General features: G+C 44.4%; 1 protein-coding gene and 1 long non-coding RNA gene across 7 annotated transcripts in view; one reads left to right on the top strand and one right to left on the bottom strand.

Annotated features, from left to right (window-relative positions):
* The window catches only part of KLHDC8A (kelch domain containing 8A), a 79724-nt gene that overhangs the window by 34761 nt on the left and 24407 nt on the right, over positions 1–20556 (bottom strand). For 2 of the 5 annotated variants that reach the window (XM_053248245.1, XM_053248243.1), the window contains exon 2: positions 10108–10271. The exons of 1 other annotated variant lie outside the window; for it this stretch is intronic. The gene's annotated coding sequence lies outside the window, so the exon portion shown is untranslated. Of the gene's footprint in view, positions 1–7933; positions 8078–10107; positions 10410–20556 lie in introns of those variants that run through there. 2 more of the 5 variants (XM_053248244.1, XM_053248249.1) reach the window with 2 other exon arrangements.
* The window catches only part of LOC128324097 (uncharacterized), a 39614-nt gene that overhangs the window by 13662 nt on the left and 5396 nt on the right, over positions 1–20556 (top strand). The window contains exon 3 of one of the 2 annotated variants that reach the window (XR_008306637.1): positions 433–3941. The exons of the other annotated variant lie outside the window; for it this stretch is intronic. This is a non-coding gene — a long non-coding RNA (uncharacterized LOC128324097). Of the gene's footprint in view, positions 1–432; positions 3942–20556 lie in introns of those variants that run through there. 2 annotated transcript variants of the gene reach the window in all.

Raw genomic sequence — 20556 nt, 5'->3', positions numbered from 1 at the left:
TAGATTCCATAAAAGTAAAGTAAAGAGTGCCGTTGAGTCGGTGTCGACTCCTGGCGCCCACAGAGCCCTGCGGTTGTCTTTGGTAGAATACAGGAGGGGTTTACCATTGCCTCCTCCAGCACATATATTTCTGCTGCCCGATATAGGTGTGAAACATACCAGCGGGGATTCGAACCAGCATCCTTGTTAGTCAAGCATTTCTCCATTGCGCCATTTAAGGTGGCCATACTCTACCCAATATCTGTTTTCCTGAGCGAATGGCCTTGGTATTTCCTCCTACTGTAAAGTAGAGGCAATGTAAGAGGAAGGGCTTGCTTTGTCCCAATGCTCCTTCAGCCCTCCATAGTTCCCAAAAGATGAAATATAGATGGGAAGAAGGGAAGTGTTTTCCCAACCAAAAAGAAGCTGTGTCATTTTCTCTTGTTCTTTCAGGAATAGATAGCAACTAAAATGGGCACTAAAAATATTATTTACTATCAGGGGATATATATGTTGCAGTACTGGAGGAGGAAAATAAACTTACTCTAAAAAACAACGTAAACCAGAAAAAAGTCCCTGAAATGATGATGGCAGAATTGAGGAAGGAGAGGATTGCCTTATCTGTATGGACCACTAATTGTTGTTGCTGCTGTTGCTTAATGGACTGTGGATAATGGACTCATCCATTTCTATTTTACAGTGGGGAAGTATTCAGCCTGCAAATATTTTTTTTCAAAGAGAAAATGTTATAAAGTAGTATAAAATAAAAGGGCAAATATAAGAAAATATAACTTTCTGCAAGTACTCAAAATGGAGGGGGAGGGAGAGAGATGTTGGCTTTCTGAGGGATTGCGAGGGGTGCTGTGTGGCCTAGCCAGCTAGTGTGGCAATCACCAGCTAGCCCTGGTGCTCTGAGTTTCCCATGAAAAAAAGCACACAAGTAGATCCCTAGGGAGATCGGCAGAAAACTGGCTGAAACCAACTACAAACTGATGGATGAGGTTAGAGGCAGATGCCCAGGGCTATAGAAAGACAAGACACCAAGGAGTAAGAAAGGCAAGTGGTGGAGCACTGAAAATTCTCTCTCTGGAGGAGGAAGGACAAGAATAAATTAAGATCTCTCCACGGCCATTGTATAGCACAGTGGTTAAATGGGAAACCAGTAGATGCAGTAAACCAGCTTCTGTTTCAGAGACCAAGCTCACCATTATGATAAGGGATCTGGGGGTGGGGTCTTAGCAGCACTCCTGGATAGGCGCTGAATAGACGGCATGACTGAAAATCATTTTTCCTATCGGATTTGGAGAGGAAAAGTAGGTTTGTTAATGTGTTTTCTGGAGGAATACCAATGATTTGTGAAATACTGGAAGCTGAATTGTGGTAAACAAAAATGGATGTTAAGAATTTGACTTTCTTCTATAGCTGTTTGATATATGTTTGTATGCTAGTTTCTATCAAGGGCATCTGGTTTATATTTCACTTGGTCCTTTTTTGGAGTTTATATCCTCTCTCTCTCTCTCTCTTTCTCTCTCAGCAGCCCACAAAAACATTATTAAAATGATATATAGTTTATCATTTCTCAACTGAAAATGGACAAAATATAAAAGAAACCTCCCCCCCACCAAAAAAAGGGGGGGGGGAAGCTAGCCTAAACCAAACTGGACTGGTGATTGCTTTTCTGTCAGGGATGAGAGTTTCTTTCCATCACTGAGACAGATGCTGGCACTACCTCAGCTGTTATGATTCAGAGACAAATACATACAATAATAGCTCCTAGCTGTACAGTGTCCCCAGGTCCCTGGGTGCATTTTCTAACTCACAGTAAGTGACCTGCTATGCAAAAACACCATTATGGTGGTAAGGGCAAGAAATGTACAATCTCAAATACAGAAGCAGTTGGAGTTCCAGTTTTTAAGGCATGTTCCCAAGCTACAATGAGTGAATTCAGATGACTACTTTATCATGTAGTAAATTACCACCACAGTATGCATAAAATCACTTGGTAAACTGGTAATCCCCGATATCTTGAATAGTGGAGAGGAGAATTAAAACATAGATCTGTACCCTTGCAGAAGTTTGGGAACTGCTAAATTTATCCTCAGCACTTGGAAGACCACCTTAGCAAGATGTTATGTGGACATTATTATAAGTTTTTATAAGGCAAATTATAACCTATTCACACCACATATCCAGAGCTTTTGAATGCACACTATGGAGGGACCTATGCACATTCAGCTGAATGTCTGCATGGAGCTGTATAAAACTATACACATGTAGGGCTCTTTCTTCCCAGTTGGGAATGCTCTTTTCCAGAGCCACTTATGCAGCGGCTTCATTCAACTGAAAGGGCAGGTTCATGCATCACACAGAACCAGAAAATTTGATTTAATAGACTTTGGCACTACAGACTATCATTAACTCTTGGAGATGATTCTCACAACCGCCAAAAAGTGAGCTAAGGGAGCCTAGCCCACTTTTTGGCGGTCATGTGCTGCAACGATTGCTGCACGGCTCCCAGCGGCCAACCCCGCAAATTCCCCCTCCCTTTAGCCCCAGGTTTGCTGAGCAAGCGCTCCGCTGACCCAGGTTTTGCAGTCGTGTGTTGCCACAGCGCGGCTCCGCGGTGCAGTGTTGGAGGCACCCGTACCTCAACATTAGACCCAGAGGTACCAGCCCAGAAGTATATGGAATTCAGGCTTGTGTCTGATTCCATTTTATTAAGAGTTCAATTAAATGCCTGAACTCAAGGTGAACTGACACCCAGGTCTCATGACTGCCTCTGCTAACTGCTCTGTGAAGGAAGAGGCAATCCAGCATTGTATTGTGAAATGGGCACTCAAAGAAACACAAGGGCTAGGCCTGAGCTATCAATATGCTAAAATGTAACTCACTATCAGATAATGTCTGTGGAAGAGGCCAGAAGCTGAACTCCCCTTTCGTGTTGCAAGAAGTCTATGTTAATCCTTGTCAATGATGGCTCTGCTCTGCCCAAAGGGGATACTCAACTGCTGTCTATAGAAATTCCACTCTAGGAAAACACCTGTAGATTTAGCCCTTTTACTAACACCTTTTAACACCTTCTGGGACCAGGCCCCAAATCTGGGGACAAGAGAAGATGCCCATTTCCAGCTCAGAGATGCAGATGTGCCTTGGGCAAAATAGAACGTCCCCTCCCCAAGATAACAGCTAACAGAAGATGGGATTGAATTTACCCTGGACTGACCAAATATCCTGAGCTAATTTTGATAATTAAAAGACAATAACCAGAGGATAACAGGAATGGACACCTTTTGTGATCCAGGAGACTCAAATGGACATCAAAGGATGGAACCACTATAAGAAGGAGTCTCTGGACATAGCAGATTAGCAATCTTGCCTAACAAGCATACTTGTTCACATCCCAGAGTTTGCTGCTGAACCACGGGGCAAGAAGCAGGAACTCTGTCCATGGACAGGAAATGTCTGTGACTTCTGCTGCACCGTGAGAAGTCTAGACTACCCAGCCACGGTGCTTCACTTTGCTCTGAGCAGCTGACTCCAGCCTGCTTGACTACTTGAAGCTTGCACCCGAGGCTCCTGTTCTCCACTCCAGCACCCGCGTTTCTCCTACATCTGAAGCCTGCAACACTGTCAAGTTCCAGCAATGAACAATTCCTTTGAAGCCTTCTTCATGAACCTGGTGAGATGCCTATTCAACGCACAGCCTAGCCTGCTCCCCACTTCCCTCCTCCTTACTAATCACTGCCACCCGCTTCCTAAGCCCTCCCTCCTTCCTTCTTTCTCTGCTTCTCTCTAAATGTTTTATTAGGATTTGTTAGATTATTAGATAGCTGTAATCACTGATTGCACACACATATGTTAGTTAGGCACATTACACTACACTTTGAATCGGAAACATGTTTTTAATGTGGATTATTTTATCCTGAGGAGCAACTTTCTATAATAAAGCCCATTGAACTTTCTGAGTGTGTCTCTCTATGTCTCTGTTTGCACGCCCAGATCCTACATGGTCACCATCTCCAAGAACCAATTCAATTTGTGTATGATGTGACTTTGCCTCTTTCCCTCTGAGCATGTACAGAGTGCGAAATCAGGTGTAGTTCACAACAGCGGCAACATACATGGAGACCCCCAGCCCAGTAGCTGCTCGGGGGTCTCTCCAGAATGCTTCACACACTCGTGCAGGGGAATCCTGAAACTTCCGGGGGGCGCATGGCCCCCGATCCCCACAGCTCCCGCCAGCTCTGTGATGGAGCTGGCAGTCGTGTGGGCGGCCTATCTGGCCATGAAGAGCTGCTCCAGTGATCGTCTGTGGGGAGAGCGGGCTAAGCCTGCTCTCCCTGTGAACCCCTTCCTGGCAAGTCTCACTGATCATGAGACTCACCTCTTGGTTTGTTTGATCCTATCATGGTTTGTTTCATCCCATCATGGTTTGTTTGGGTCCTGCCCTTTCTTCTTAACTTCCCATGATCTAGGTTTACCACTCTCTGAGGCTCTACACATGATCTGTGTGTAGAGCCCAATCGGGCTCTGTGGGGAGAGCAGGCTACCCGCTCTCCCCGCACACAAGCAGGGTGAAGAGGTGCTCAGCCCTGAGTGGCCGGATCAGCTGCCCACATGATTACCAGCTCCGTCACAGCCCCAGAAGTCCCAAGGTTTGGTATAGCCTCCCGATTGGGGATCTACTAGCAAGTCGCCACGGCGCAGAACCGCGCCATCAGCATCTCACACTCTTGAAAACAGGGTTAGCGGAGCACTCAGGAACATAGGAAGCTGCCTTATACTGAGTCAGAACATTGGTCCATCTAGCTCAGTATAGTCTACACAGACTGGCAGCAGCTTCTCCAAGGTTTCAGGCAGGAGTCTCTCTCAGCCCTATCTTGGAGATGCCCGGGAGGGAACTTGAAACCTTCTGCTCATCCCAGAGCATCTCCATCCCCTATGGGGAATATCTTACAGTGCTCACACTTCTGGTCTCCCATTCATATGCAAACAGGGCAGACCCTGCTTAGCTAAGGGGATAATTCATGTTTGCTACCACAAGACCAACTCTCCTCTCCACTAACTTTGTTTAAGGGGAGGGCTACTTCGGTGGGCTAGCCGCCATTGAACCACCAGGTGAGCCCGGTTTCCCTCCATGGTGAGAATAGCCTCTCTATGTGAAAGCCCAGCAAGGATGGAATTACTGAAACAAGCCAAGATTAAACCACAATCACAAAACTCACGGGTTAGAACAAACCAACCAACTTCAAACCTTGGGTTCAAATTGTGGCTTCAACCCACAAAATAAACAATGGTTTCTTGACTGGTGTAGGTTCAGGCATATAAAAAACCCCACTGTTGGGCAAAATAAACCATGGTTCTGAGTGACATTTGCATCTATTCAGTGTGTATATGCATACCCCTCTATGAATATATATTTATTTATTTATTTATTTATTTATTTATTTATTTATTTAAGCAAATTTATTGACTGCCTGAGCTTGTCAATAAATTTGCATATTTACTCACCCTGGATATATTAACTGAACAGGGTCCACCCAGTATGTGGTGAAATATTAAGTGGTTTGGAAACCATGCTTTATTTTCTCCTTGGCATTTATGAATTTGGAGTTTATGGAGTACATTGAAAAGGGAGTGTCGGACGTTGCCTTATACTTCTTCCATTTGCAGGAAGCCACAATTACTAAGTGATAACAAACCTGTAGTTAAAAGCAAGTGGTAGATAACCATATATCATCTTTACTGTCTTTAATAGTATATGAAAAACCTTCTCTTTGCAAGAACAAAACAAAACACCACTGCTTAGTGGGATTTATGTCTCAATTATTAATTAATAAAAAGTATTTACGGCTAAAGCTATGGCCTAGAGTTAACAATGTTGGAAATATCCCAGAAAGCTCGATGTACTACAAAATGTTCCCCCCCCACTAATTGCTTGCTCTCTGGTGTCATATTCCAATTGAGCATCTTTATGCTGAATTAAGTGAATTGTCGGCAATGTGTGATTAATTGGGGGCAGAACTACATGTTAAAAGGGATACATGGGATTCACACTTTTTTATTTCTCTTGACACACTCATGTGGCTATGGAGGTAGGGGTAGATTTGCAGGGAAGAATCAAATCACTGAGGAGCTGCCTGACACAGAAAGCTGCTTCCTACTGAATCAGATCATTGGTCCATTGATTCAATACTGAATCAAATCAGTATTGTCTACACCTGGAGTGGCTCTCCAGATTTTCAGGAAGGGGACTTTTGTAGACCTATCTGGAGATGCCAGAGATTGAACTTGGGACCATCTGCATATAAAACATGTGCTCTACCCTGAGCTATAGGCCACCTCTAACCCTTCTCTGCCTGCTGATTCTGCCCTAAAAATGCCCTTAGTCTACTTATTAAAATTTGTTTTTCTCCAAGCCAAACTCCAAGGCCAGAAACAGCTCAGTTGGAGGTTGGGGGTGGGTGGGAAATGACCAGGAGTAGTATTTCCAGGGAAGAATCAGCAGGCAAGGGAAGGGTTAAGCACCCACTCCCTATCAATCTTCCTCCATAAATGTTTCCTTCTACATCTGTATTTGCATTAACTGGCAGGCATGTATTTTAACATAGGAAGCTGCCTTATACTGAGCCAGACCATTGGTCCATCTAGCTCAGTTACACAGACTGAGAGTGGCTTCTCCAAGGTTATAAGCAGGACTCTCTCTCTCAGCCCTATATAGAGATTTAGACTACTGGGTCTTATACGTGTGGATGGGGACCCACGACTGGGTTGCAGCCTGACTTAAGGTGGGTCACGCTAGTAGCACTATCACCAGACACATAGGGTAAAAATGAGTCCCATAACACATGGTTGGGCTAAAAGTGGACCCTGTGTCATAAAAGGTTGTTATTTTCGAAGACAACGTATATAGAGTGCAACCCTGTTTACTCCAGTATGTTTACACACTGCATCGAAAAGAAACAGGATAGTAGGCTGCTCTGCATACATGGCTTTGTGGACATTTTGATGCTTATCCCGATCAATTATGGGCAAGGTGCCCATAATTGTCTTCAAGGTGCGAGTCTGGATCGTTGTTGCTGTTGTTAATCAGATGCACTCATGCAGATGGTTTGTACACTGAGACATGCCTAAAATAGTATTGGCCTGCAGGAAACTGCAGTGCACAAAATGCCTTCATTGCAATAGTTTTACATCACCCTGAAAATGGAGATGCTCGCACTGGCAGTGTTTCGCTTCTGCATGAAGCAGCTAGCTGATGTGGTTTAATTAGATCTACGTGTCTGACATTTTCTGACCTCACATCAGGCTGAATAGTTCTCCTGCCATGGCAACCACCACAGAAAGAAAACCAACCAACCCTTTATTCACCTGGAAAATACTGTGTGGAGCAAACAAATGATTCAAGCGTAGGAAGAAATAGGTTAAAGTAGACTATTGAGATACTCAGGAATTTCCTAGGTTACAGCTTGAGAGAAGTGGGCGGAAGACCCAGCATTGGGTCTATACATTGTCTTCTAAACCAGGCATATGAAGCTGCCTGATATAGAATTGGACCATTAGTCCATTTAGCTCGATATCTACACTCCCCATTTCAGACAGGGATTTCCTGGCTCTTGTAGAGCAGCCAACTGCCAGGGATTGAACCTGGGACCTTCTGCAGGCAAAGCGTGTGCTCTACTGCAGTCTCAGCCCCATATTTGTTCAGGAGTTTCCATCTCCCTCTCCCTAAGTGAGCTCCATCTGCTTTTCTTCAGAGATTCTTGGCTATACTTTGCCTTTTTAAATGTGTGGGTTCCTTGTCTGGGATGCTACAAGATTCCTGTGTGCTTCTTCCTGGCATCAGCCAAGCAGGCCATTTATACAACTTATAAACTGTATGAAATCATGGCCGTGTCTTCTTCTGAGTCTGAGAACAAACATACAGACAGAATTTGAGGGAAAGAGCATTTACCCCTTCTTAGATGATTCCTTGGGAAAGAGGGAACAGGCAGGACCATCATCTATCTCACTCCATTCAGTCCTGCTTAGTTCCCTTGTTAATAGTCGATATCCTCCTTCTTGATCCTGTTTCCATATTTTTTGTTCTTCGCAGTAATCATTCGGCCTCATGCTATTCTTAGCCTCGGAGTACTGTGTTGCATTGCACAAACCCAATTAGGACAAAGGAACCACTTAAAAGAGGAAGAGAGGGGAAGGAGAGAGAGAAGTTGATCTCCAGCTGGGTCTCATTAGCTGTCCTCCTAGTGTGGGACCTAAACAGAATCAGAATATCAGCCAAACTGATATCCGACAACCAGTAGGTGTGAAACCAAACTGAAGCAAAGTGGAAATAATTAGAAGAGGAAATGCTGGAGGCTCAAGGCATGGCTGAGGGAAATGGTGAGTGACTCAGGCGAGTAAGGGGAAGGATGGTTGAACAACTCTGAAGTTTCACATTGATCTAAACAGAATTAATAGTCCTGGGATCAACAAGACGGATATTAAAATCGCTGAATCTTCAGGACAAACTATACATTATAGTTTACAGTTCCGAACTACAGTGGAATGCCCCTCTGTCCATTTCCAACAGGCAATTCAGGGTAAGATTGTTCTGAGTGGAGACTTGGCAGGTGGAGATGGGGTGTGTGCTTAACCCTTGCCCTGCCTGCCATTTTTCATCTCAAAATCATCCTGCAGCTGCTTCCTCCCTGCAGTCCATGGGTTCCAGGTGCATGTTTACCCTTCTAAAAAAGCACCTGGAAGCCTCCTTCCTACAGGCAGGGCTGAAAGCAGCTGGGGGACAATTTGGAGCTGGAATATAGCCAGCAGGGAAAGGCTAAGCATCAGGCGTTGCAAGGTGTAATCTAGAAAGCACCCAGGTGGTAGAATGCAAGCTTTGCATGCAAAATGCCCCTGGTGGCGCAGTGGTAAAACTGCCGCCCTGTAACCAGAAGGTTACAAGTTCGATCCTGACCAGGGGCTCAAGGTTGACTCAGCCTTCCATTCTTCTGAGGTCGGTAAAATGAGTACCCAGAATGTTGGGGGCAATATGCTAAATCATTGTAAACCGCTTAGAGAGCTCCGGCTATAAAGCGGTATATAAATGTAAGTGCTATTGCTATTGTAAGTGCTAAAATGTCTCAGGTTCTTTGGGTATCATTCAGACATCATAATGTACAATACAGCACCTTTAAAGGTAGCACGTCTCATTCTCTGGCATTTAGAAGGCATCTAGCATGGGATGAGCTCTACTGGATGCCTCTCTTGTCATATGTATGCACAGCCCTATTTACTTTAATGGCCTGGCACCCAAGCAAACGTGTACAGGGGGGAAAATACATTATTAATGGGTCACACTCATATTTCTATCCTTCCTCCAAGGAGCTGAAGGTGGCATACATGCCTCTTCTCTGTCCACCCCCATAATCTTATCCTCAGAACAATCCTGTGTGGTAGATTTGTATGAGGGATAGTGACTGCCCCAAGGATACCCAGGGGGCTTCATGATGGAGTGGGGAGTTCAACCGTGGTTTCCCCAATCCTATCCCTCCATGCTAACCACTACACCACAATGGCTCACTATCCTTTACATCTGACTTAAGGATCCAGAAATATGAAATGCAATATCAGAAACCTCTCGGTGGAGACCTAAACAAGCAGCAGCACATCCAGCAGTGTGTGTCTGGTCACGGTGGCCATAAGCTTTGACATACCAAGACAAACATACCAACGCCTCTCCAAACTTCACATACTTCTCACATAAGAAGTATGTAAGTCCACTCACATACTTCTTCGCAGTAAGCTATGAATAATCTCAGATGGCATCTTAAAAAGCTGTGCTCAGGAGAAGGAAGCAACTTTCCAGACAAAGCGTAAAGATAGACAGACATAGACACATAAACGCACTCTCATAAACTAATGACCTCTAAGAAGCATGGGATTTTTCACTTGGCTGCCAAAAAACGTTTCAAGAGGGCTTTGTATTTAGAGTTTTCAAGAGGCTGCTGGATGTTACCAGACTCTTTCGGGGGCGGCGGGGGACGACGACAGCATGTTTAACACAAAAAGACCAAATTCCTACATACTGTGAGCGCCCCCCCCCCCCCCGCATTCTCCCCCGCCCCCTTCATCCCCACCACTACTCACATGCATCTGTGCTCTCTCCTTGTCCCTGGAGGCTGCAGTCCTTGGGAAGCGGGAAGTACACCCAAAGAGATACAGACTGTACGGTGGTACAGAAGGAGCTGGGAAAGAGAATCACCCAGCTGCATAAATCCAGCTCTCATAATCTTCACTTTTCGTTACAGGAGCTGAAAGACACAATTATGTGCAGAGGAATCCCCATCTGCTGTAGTGACCTGTATTTTTCAGTGCCTAGAGTCAGCCAGAGAAGCATGTATGTGTGTGTATGTCTACGCACTGGATTAGGAGAGCCAGGATGTGCCTTTTATGGCTCCCATGCTTGCACAGGAAGTTTTGCAACAGGCTCTCACATGGCACATTTCTAGGGGTTGTGGTGGGGGGCGGGCGGGAAGATTCATTTGGGAATGCAAGGCAGGGAAGGCTGAAAATAGCAGAAATGCTGGTGAAGAAAGCTTCAAGTGTGCAGCCTTTGAGTAAAGCTCTATAATCCCAGTGGCTAACACTGATAGTTTCAGTTTATAAATCAATTACCCTTCTCAACCCATTCCCAAGATCCAGTTCTATTCTGCTCCTGTATCAAGCACTCAGCAATAATTATGCCCACTCTGCACCCAAATGATACCTAAACTATCCATTTGCACTTCAGAGCTGTTCCTGCACATGATGAAACACATCAGTTTTGTTTTTTTAAAACAGGGGTAAAGGTAAAGTGTGCTGTCGAGTCGATTTCAACTCCTGGCGCCCACAGAGCCCTGTGGTTTTCTTTGGTAGAATACAGGAGGGGTTTACCATTGTCTCCTCCCACGCAGTCTGAGATGATGCCTTTCATCAACTTCCTATATCGCTGCTGCCCAATATAGGTGTTTCCCATAGTCTGGGAAACATACCAATGGGGATTCAAACCGGCAACTTTCTGCTTGTTAGTCAAGCATTTCCCTGCTGCGCCAACAGGGGTACTGGGAACAAAATACAACCAGCCTTACCAAATGTAAGCCCTGCCCCTTCCCATGAATGCTACACAACCCTGATATCCTCTTTTTTCAGTTCCAGGCTTGCTGCACAACGCTGAAATACCCTTTGAATTTCTTCAAATTCCACTTTGCAGAAATTTCAGTTCTAGCACAAGCACTGTTACCAGTCTCATGGTCAAGGGATAAGGTCTGCAGGGTGTATAGGGGAGGCTCATGTTGCTGAAACACTTCCACGAGCTTGGTCTTTGTGCAGCTAGGCTCTGGATCCTGGGCTTGGACCGAAATAAAAATGCATGTCCCCCCCCCCATATAATTTGTATACTTAAAAATGCTTCCCTGTTGTACAGGCAACTCTGGATATGAAAACTGAACTCACAAACATTCTGCTCAGCCCTGGTGTGGCCAGCGTGGTGTAGTGGTTGAGTGCTGGACTAGGACTGGGCAGACCCGAGTTCAAATCCCCATTCAGCCATGATACTAGCTGGGTAACTCTGGGCCAGTCACTTCTCTCTCAGCCTAACCTACTTCACAGGGTTGTTGTGAGGAGAAACTTAAGTATGTAGTACACCGCTCTGGGCTCCTTGGAGGAAGAGCAGGATATAAAATGTAATAATAATAATAATAATAATAATAAAAATACTGGGCTGCAACCAAAGTCCAGCCATGATTTATTACTCTGTTGGAAATCTAAACTTTGGGTGCATTCAGATGCAACATGGACCCACATTTGATTTTAACCAAAATTCACAAGACAGAGATTAACTCTGCTGGCAGGGGCGTAGCAAAGTTGGAGTGGTCCCAGAGACAAGATTTTAAAATGGGCGCCCCCTCACTGAAGTTAAGCTCATGAAGTAAAGAAATCTTAAATGAGGCTGAATAGTAGTAACAAAAACCATAGTAAATTTATAGATATAGATATAAATAACCTACGTGCCACAATAGATCATCCTAAATTATTTTTTAAAAGGTTTTGTAAATTGTGGATGATGCAAGTCATTTCATGGTACTAGAGAAAGACATGCTGTTCTGGTAGCTCCAGATCTTAACACTCACATCACTTTCGGAGGATGAATATACAACTGAAGGGAGCTGGGTGCGTGCATGGCTGGGGGAGTCAGTCATGAGACTTGCCTGGGGGGGGCCAAGGCAGTGGGCCCCAAGACAACTGTCTCCCCTTGCCCTATTATAGTTACGCCCCTGACTGCAGCCGATAAGAACGTGGTTTGTTTTGCCTCCTGCTGATTTCTTTGCCCCCTCCCTTTGCCCAGTCCTTCCAAATGCAATACCAGAGTTTCCAGCCTACCCGACTCATGGCAATGCTTTACCCTGTCACTGCCTCTCCTACCATTTGTCGCCAGCTTGACACGGGTGTGGAAAAGCTGCACAAGCCACTTCAGCTCTTTTTGCTTATCCTCGGCTGCTCTCAGCTGGTCAGAGCCTAGCCCTGGCACGGCTATGCAAAGAGGGCAGGCCGGAGCTTTCTTGGAATAGTTTCACAGAGGGTGTCTGTGCTGCAATGCACACAGTCTGCCCAATTAAAGTGACCACAACCTCCCAGAAAGCGGGGGTTAACTACTTTCCCTTTCCCCCGGGGGGAGGGGTTAACTTTCCCTTCCCGGGGGTGAGGGTGAGGGTTAACTTTCCCTTTCCCCAGGCCCCTGCATTTGATAGCAATGTCCTGGCAGAAGAAGGTGCCAATTCTCTTTCATAATGCAGGTGGACGGAGCATGGCATTTCAAAAATATTTCCTACCACCACCCTCACAGTGAAGGGGGTTTCTTGCTTGCCCAGCCATCCACTTCCCCTAATCCCCTCAGCCCATGGCTTTTTGCTCACCCCATGCCCACCACCTCACAGTGAATGGGGTTTATTTCTTGCCCAGCTATCCACCTGGATACCCTGTGTCCACCCACTCAGTCCCTCCTTCTCCCCCTCCCCCACTATCCCCATGTATGGAAGAAACACACAACTCAAACCTTTGCTTTGCAACAGATTTAAGGGAAAGGAGGATGCTGCCCCATGGCACCCCAACACAAAAAGCCATGCATGGCTTGTTTTCAGCTCCTGTAGCCACCCGTCTCTCCTCCACCTCCCAGGTGGGTCCTGTGCTGCCCTTTGGGCCCCATCATTAACCTCCAGGTCAATTTCTTTGCTCAACATGCAACAAAGGTGGGACTGTCACTTTAAGAGTGTGGCTGTTGCAGTAAGGGGACTGGGTGCAGTGATGTCGGTAGTCACTAGATAAGGTTTGTCAGAGTGCATGTTTGGAGAGGAAACCATGGAGATGCATTGGTTGCCTAGAGTGGTTGTGTTTCTCAGTTGTTTCTTGGCTGCTCTGTGCTGACACATCTCTGTGCATGGAGGTGGAGCTCTTGCAACAAGCTGAGAATAAAACACCAGTGTCAGTTTGGATGCACTGCAATGATGAATTGAACTGCGGGTTAAACTAACAAGCCAACTTCCCACCTTGGTTACAAATATCAGTTTGTTTGACCAAATGGAACCTCAGTTGAATTAGACACATTTGGACAAAAAAGCAAACCAAGAATGCTCAAACTGAATCAAGGTTCTGCGTCGCATCTGAATGCACTCATTGTGTTCCTAAGCTTAGTTGTGATTGAAGACTGGTTACGTTCAGTAGTGGCCTGTCATGGAGCAAGGAAGGGTTTGGAATTCTGGTGCTAGATTGTGTGTATAAATGTACATAAAACAAGAGTCCACTCTAGTTATTTCCTCTGTGGAATAAGCTGCGCTTGTCTCCACCTTTGTTCTTCAAATGACGCACTACCTGCCTTTGAAGCAAATGCTGATTTTTCTCCCTAGTTTGGCCCGTCTCTGTGGTCAGGTGGACATGTGCAAGCACTGCTTATTGGTTATGCAGTCAAATGTATACATTTCAATTTATAAACATATATCCTTCTTCCCCTTCTTAAAAAAAATTCATTTGTTTTAAAGCAGAAAAATTGCTCTGGGAAAGGTGTGTGTGGGGGGAGAGAATGCTTAGCAATGTCGCAAGTACCCACCCACTCAGTGCTCTACAGAGTCCCTTCCGCTTTTGACTGGCAGAACCGATTCCCTTTGGGCTTGATCCTCAAGAGAAGATTGTATGTGTGACAAGATGATGAATGTGCTTTCCAGACCATAGTAGCTCCTGCTTTTGTGTTGGTCTCTTTCCTCTTCATCACATTCAGACTCACTAATGCGCTGTATGCTGTTGGGCAAACTCTTTAAATCTTGCACATGAAGCCATAGCTTTATCAACTGTACAAGACAGGGCCTGTTCTTCTAGCATCATGGTGACATATGGATGGAGTCAGAGGTTTTACAGTTACATGTGAAGGAAGAATTGAGGTTACTCATACAACTCCAGAGTAGCCTGCAGTGTAGGGATTAACAAGAGAAAATGGACACAATGCCAGTGCACTTGCCATCCATTCAGGGTGACTGTCTCTACTCAAAGAGCTACTGGTCTATAATGGTTTGCCATGACAACAACAACAACAAGTTGATCCAGCGCAGAGCATCTGCGCCCCTAGTTCTCTCTGTCTCCCCCAACTTCATTTCATCTTCAGCCCCAATCTATTCTCCCTGCCTCCCTTCAACCCCAGTCCATTCTCCCCCTCCCAGTCCGCTTTCTCTCACTGCCCTCCAGCGGCACTTTCCCTCACCACCCGCTGGTCGGCCATTGGCCACCATTTTTTCTCACTGCCCTCCGGCAGGACTGGCTACCTCTTTCCCTCCCTGCCCACCACTGTCCGCCCATCCCTGCCGCTATCTGGCAGCTGCTCGCAAACTCTCACGAGAGCTGCCACGCATGGGATTAGTGACAGGTGTGTGCGTATATTTGCATTCAGTAATGTATTTCCCATGCTTGTATTACCCCTGTTAGTGTTATCTCTGTATTGCAAATGGGAAGGGGCTGAGAATGGCTTGCCTAATGCCAGCCAATGCATTTATGGCAGACATGAGCTGGGGATGTCCTGACTCATGGCCCAGTCTCTTAGCCACCATGTTATCCAAGCTTTTCTGAGATGAACTGAATTGTTTTTATTCATGATAGCACTTTGTAAAAATCAGCCTCTGATCAGCCCCCCCCACCACCAAGAGTGAACCAGAAGTGAATCCTGTCCTGACTGACAGGCTGGTGACCTCCACAGATCAGCTAATGAGCACCAGGAGGATGGGACCTAGAGGGCCATGAGGCAGGAAGAGAAGGGGTTCGTTGTGCAGAAACGGCTAGGCTGGAGGTGGGAGAGGATGGGTGAAAGGCTTAGAGCGGAGCAATGGAGTTTTGCTGCCTCATTGTCAAAAGCGAGCCTGGAGAATTCTCTCATGGAAGGGCATCTGTAGATCCTTGAGAGACAGGATTGCAGGAAGCTTAACTCTCATCAGGTTTGGGGTGAATTTGGGGTGGGGGTGAGTGGGAGGAAGCCTGGGCTTCTGGCTTCTGGAAATTTAGCCTAGGGAACAGTTTGTTAGTCAGTTTGTGTTAGACTTTTATTTTCCTTTTACTTTTCCAATAGTAAAAGAAGGAGAGTTTCCCTGGAAATTCACCCAAGCCAGGGGGGAATAATTTCTACTAATAATTTGGGTGTGGTGGCAGCGAATAAACTACTAGAAGTCCAGGAAAGATTTGGGGGAGAAGACTTTGTTCAGAAAGGTTGGGGGGGATGATTCAGCATTTTGCTTCCCCTCATGTGGCCTTACTCTGAGACAAAGGCTGGGTACATCCGTGATGCGCCACGCACCTCTACTGAGATGTTCAAAAGTGCCTGATCCCCATACTGCAAGGGTGGCCAACCTGAGGCTCTCCAGCTGTTCTTGGACTATGCCTTCCATCATCCCCAGAAGCAATGCAGCTGGGAATGATGAGAGTTATGGTCCAACAACAGCTGGAGAGCCTCAGGTTGGTCACACATGCTATAGTGAGTAACTGGACTTTCCAAAAGGAGGTAGCTACCACATGGAGGAACTTTAAAATGGCCACCACGTGGCAGCTGTTTCAGGTGCCCCAGCTTTCAGGCTTCAGTGCTGACACTGCTATGAAATCTATTTACATTCAGTAAGAACCATTTACATACAGTGACAGGTTTCAACAAAGGTGGCTGAACATAATTCCCTGAATAAGAGGCTTGCTGTAATATTTTTGTAGAATATGATCCAACATCTCCCCATTATCTTCTAAATGTTAACTGCTGTGTGAATAATTTGTGTAAGTGCCATGAAATCTTTACTATCAATCACTTATTATGAATACTTATTATTATTAATCTGTTATTTCTGCCATCCAGTAATGGGGGAAAGAGTGTGACAGTCACACCCAGGAAAAGGCATGCTGAGTGCAATTGTGACTGTCAGCAGGAGACTGAGCCCCTGAAGACTGGAGGTCAAATCACTGCAGATAAATGTCTGCTGCCTCTGATTATGAGCAGGGGTCCCAGTTAACCAAATGACATAACCTCATAATCCTTAGCTCTGAGATACTCAAATGCTGCTCCATTGCATCTTCTTTTTAAAAAGAATGTAGCATTTAACTTTCAGACTATCAAACTGGCCATTGCTGAAAGCCCTTCTTTTGACACCAACAGGCACACTATTGTAACCACTGATGCTTCTGAACATGGTTTGGGTGCTGTCTTGACCCAGCAAAAAGGGAACAGGGAAGTTACAGTTGCCTTTGCTTCTGTACTGCATCTGAGAAGATGTCCCTTCTCAATGAGCAGCTGCTGAAGACTGATCATTTGGTGCTGCCAACCTCCTTTCAAGCAAAAGTGATCAAAATTACCTACACAGGTCACCTGGGTATTAGCATAACTAGAAGATAAATCAGAGAAAGTTTTTGGTGGCCAGCTATGAACAAACACATTGAAAATGTAATCAGGTACTGCATGTCTTGTGCTATAGCTGAGAAATCACAGAGGACCTTTACCACCCCTTGACTCCAGTAGAGTATTTCAATGATTCCTGAGAAAAACTTGCTCTGGATATAATGGGGCCTTTTGATCACCAGCCCACAAAACAAAGATTTGTTATAGTGATGTATAGTATAGTTATCCACTTTAAGTGGCGCAGCGGGGAAACGCTTGACTAACAAGCAGAAGGTTGCCAGTTCGAATCCCTGCTGGTGATTGAAGAGATGGCTCCAGTCTCAAAGAGTGAATGCCAAATCCAGAAGGATTAAGTCCTGCTCCCCGTGAGGCCTACAATACCACCACACAAGATTGGTAACGGGTAAACAGGGTTGTGTCTTTGTGACCAAAAAAGGGGGGGCCTCCCCCTCACCCCAAAGGTAGGTGGTTAAGGCTGAGACCAGGCTCAAATTTCCAGTTGTGCCCAGGGCCAGACTGATTATGGGCCCCTTGAAGAAGTACAAATAATAAAGAAGTTCAAAAAATTAGCCACCCAATGGTGCAGTGGAGAAATAACTTGATTAGCAAGCCGGAGGTTGCCGGTTCAAATCCCCGCTGGTGTGTTTCCCAAACTATGGGAAACACCTATATTGGGCAGCAGCAATATAGGAAGATGCTGAAAGGCATCATTTCATACTGCGTGGGAGATGACAATGGTAAACCCCTCCTGTATTCTACCAAAGACAACTACAGCACTCTGTGGTCGCCAGGAGTCAACACCGACTCATGGGCACATTTTACTTTAAAGAAATTCAGATGAAATATAATATAATATAATATAATATAATATAATATAATATAATATAATATAATATAATAATTTTATTTATTTATTTAGTCGAGTTCTATGCCGCCCTTCCAAAAATGGTTCAGGGCGGTTTACACAGAGAAATAACAAATAAATAAGATGGATCCTTGTCCCCAAAGGGCACACAATCTAAAAAGAAACATAAGATAGACACCAGCAACAGTCACTGGAGGTACTGTGCTGGGGTTGGATAGGTCTAGTACCTCTCCCCCTGCTAAATAAAGAGAATCACCACATTAAAAGGTGCCTCTTTGCCAAGTTAGCAGGGGTACCCAAAAAATGGTACCGCTAAGCTCTGGAAGGTACCAGGTACTGATAAGTTTAAGAGGATGCTAGAGTAGCTAACAAACAGAGTTAAGACAGCTAGAAAAGGGGAGAAACCTCCTTCAGAAAATGGAAGTCCTGCCCAACTGAAGGAACAGAAAGAAACACCAGTTCAAGCTAAAGGAACACAAAGAAACAATAAGGGATGCAAAGAGAATTTGCAGGAATTATAGCTAGAAGTCTCAAGGGGAATCCCAAGCCTTCTCTAAAAATCAAAAACAGTTTTAAAAAAACCACAATCCTGCCAGGGAAACCATTATACCCTTAGATTATGAGAGCATGAAAGTAATTATTAAGAAGAATAGGAAATTACAGGTGAGAGAAATGAATTATCTGAATCTATCTGCAGTGGATGATACTGACCATATACTGCTCCAAAACTGAACTTTTGGAGGATGAACTGGGCCAATTTGAGAAGACAAGGATGGTCTAAACTATCTTGAAATAAAATTAGCAAATCACCAGGGTCAGATGGCATCCACACAGGAGTTTGGAAGGAACACAAATATGCAAGTATTTGTTTCCCAGCAAAATTATGTAACTTGTCCCTACAATCAGATTTTGTCCCATAAGACTGAAAAGTACTCACGAAACCCTGATTTTCAAAAGGGGATGAGGGGTCCAGGGAAATCCAGGAGACTAAAAAGCAGTTAACTTAACTCCTACACCAGTAAATTTGATGGAAAGCATACTTAAAGACAAATATTAAAGACATAGAAGAAAGAGATCTTGCTGAAGACCTATGCTGAACCATCAACCTGGAGTTCCCCGTCCTGAGGGAGAAATAAATGGACAGTTTTCACAATGAAGGGAAATAAGAAGTGGGGTCCTCCAGGGATAAGTAAACCAATGCCTGGCCAAATTTCAAATGACGCTAAAGTATATAGGATATTAAAGTAATTAGTATATAAGGTGGTGAAACTCAAAACAGATTGCAAGATGCTCCAAAAGCATCTCTTCTGGATCCCTCTAATAATATTCAGCTTCCTAACTTCATCAGTGTTTTATGGTTGAATCTAGTGTTTATAATTCAATCTAGTAATTTTACATAGTGTATAAGTAATATGTCGATAATCCAGATTTATGGCAGTGTGAATTAGGGCCCATAAAAACACCATTAGAGGCACTGTTAGGCATTTCCTTTAGATATAATAAAGGAACTAAGGTGTCCCAAAGTCAGGTTATGCCATGGCCATAATCGTTTAGATATTTCGCCTGTCACCTCCCTCAAACCCACATTATGGGGACATTAGATATTAATGGGTTTTAAAAATAGTTTTGTATTTAGAAGCATAGCTAGCACTATAAATACTTTAATACATTTAAGATAAAGTCACTATAATGTCAGCAAACTTTTAAAAAGGTAGAATTTTCTTTTCAAAGTGAAGCTAAACTCTCATCAGCCACTTCGCTTTCTTATACCATGAAGTTTTAGCATAACAATTCGGCTCTAAGACCAGAGAAATCCACCTGGGGTATATCAACCAAGCCAAGTGTAAAGTGGTTATGTAATATCAACTGCCTGCTTCACTCTGTGAACCAAATAGTGAGATAACAGTATACACAAGTAGTAACCTACCCACATCTGAATTACTAATAAGGCTTCATACAAATATACAAATATACCAGCACCAACAAGATCAAACAACCAATTGGTACTCATATTTTATAGTGGAGAAACCCTAAATACTAAGAGTTAAATAATTAGTTCAAGACCAGTAATGTAGGGTTTTTTGTTTTTTAAGTTAGGCAACTTAAGGCAACACTCTCAAGAACCCACAGCTGGGGAATACAAAGACTCAGAGTTAGATAACCTACCCAGGGTCAGGCAAGAACAACAAATATTTATATACTGCTTTTCAACAAAAGTTTCCAAAGCAGTTTACATAGTGTGGCAATTAAGTGTGAATAGAAGAGCAGTCTTTTGAATAGAGCTGGTGTTCCCTGTCTATGACTTTTTCACCAAATTACGTCTAAATGATTCTTTAAGGCAGGTTACACAATTAGAAAGAAGAGTACGACTCTCATTAAGTGGAGATAAACTGATTAGCCGCTCCAAAATCTATTTATTTATTTTCAACAATATTTGTTTTAGCAGAGCAAGCTTTTGGTACTAAGACAGGAGAGATTTACCCTTAGGACTACCAACCAGAGCCAAATATAGAATACAATAAAATAGTGTGATGTCAATTACATGCTGTGTTCTATGAGCTAGGATAACCTATACCCACAAGTAGAACTCACCTAGGATAACCTATACCCACAAGTAGAACTCACCTACATTTGGGCTATTGCAGATCAGGACTTTTGACTCTAGCAAAAATAATGACTAGGGATGTGCAAACAGGTTCAACGTCGAACTGGTCCCGTTCAACAGTTCGTGGTCGAACCGAACCACCCCATTTGGTCCAACCCAGACCGAAGCCCCCCGGCCTGTTCG

Source organism: Hemicordylus capensis, chromosome 4 (genome assembly GCF_027244095.1).
Source record: "Hemicordylus capensis ecotype Gifberg chromosome 4, rHemCap1.1.pri, whole genome shotgun sequence".
In the NCBI taxonomy this organism is placed as follows: Eukaryota; Metazoa; Chordata; class Lepidosauria; order Squamata; family Cordylidae; genus Hemicordylus; species Hemicordylus capensis.
Note: the sequence above shows the minus strand (reverse complement) of the source record. Positions and strands in the feature narration are given on the sequence as shown.